We start from the raw sequence: 1,342 nt of genomic DNA, 5'->3' as shown, positions 1-1,342 counted from the left end.
GGAAAATATTATGTGTTTGGAGAGTATTTAATGAGGAAATCTAACCAAAAGCATAGATTTCTATTTCCTGAAATAAGATTCATCCCCAGTGGAAATGTGAAGTTTGAAGAGATTTTCCTCAATATGCTTTCCAAAACCATGTGGTTCTCTTCCTAGATGAGGGAACTAGTTTCTTGTAGTCCTTTGACAATGACTCTGTATTACTTATCTTTGTATTCTCAGAACTTAAGAAAGGTGCCGGTTATATCACATTTGGGTATATCCAAAGAGTAGAATGGGAAAGTGACTAATGATTGTCGATCTTATTTATTTATAATACAAGATAAATTAAGGACAAGATAAATTAAGTATATTTATACAAGATAAATTAAAGACATTTCCATTTCTATGTAATACAACCCACCAGCTGGGCAATGACTGCTACCCAAAATGTCTTATCTCCATCTCCTCACCCAAGGAAGAGGAGTTCCTCAGCCACCCCTGTGCTGACCCCTTCTGACTCATTCCATTGAACGTCCATCTGTTAGATAGGCCTAGAGTTCTCTTAACAGAGCACTACACATGCTTAAACCTTTTCTAAATTTGCCAAACTAAATATCCTATAGCTGATTGAGGACATGTTGTCCTCACTAGGAATGGTAAACCATGATGAGGATGAGGAATAATGGTAGGATACAGGGAAGAAGAGAGATAAACTCTACGACATTTGTAATTTTGATCTTGGTAATTCCTATTTAATACTGCATTTCCCTTCCACCAAAATCATTGCTGGTAAATTTCTTGAGCAAAGTAAAATAAATTATAGAACATTAGAGTTGGAAGGAACCTTGAAGTTTGCATCACGTGGGTTTCTGATAAGTGGCAGAAAATATACCTTACCAATAAGGTTCTGTATTAATTGACTCAAATGTTAAAAAAGAAACAGTCTGGAGGTACTGTCAAGTACTGCATTGCCTGATCAAAGGTTCAGAACCTGGCTTCTATCTCTTAGCCACATTGTGAAATTGTGGAAGATACTACAGATTTACCTGTTCAACATTTGTGCATTTTTTTTAGTATGTCTTCCACATTTCAAAATATGTAAAACTCCAAACTGCATTTCTAGTCTTCCTTCTGGCTATGAGTTGTGCCAAACCATGGCATTTTCATGAGACACAGATTTGAAATTGTTGAGGGGTGGATAAGGTTGGTATGTTAGGCATTCATTTTTCTGGCTTGTATTATGGCTGAGGCAATGTGGTCCATCAGTAGACACTTCCTGAGTCAGTGATTTTCTATGGTGGAGGTGGAAGCTTTCCTGATCACAGTAGATGCAGCCCAGGTCTGTGTCAGCAGATTCTTA

The sequence above is a fragment of the Mandrillus leucophaeus genome, unplaced genomic scaffold, assembly GCF_000951045.1.
Source record: "Mandrillus leucophaeus isolate KB7577 unplaced genomic scaffold, Mleu.le_1.0 Scaffold177, whole genome shotgun sequence".
NCBI lineage: Eukaryota > Metazoa > Chordata > Mammalia > Primates > Cercopithecidae > Mandrillus > Mandrillus leucophaeus.
Note: the sequence above shows the minus strand (reverse complement) of the source record.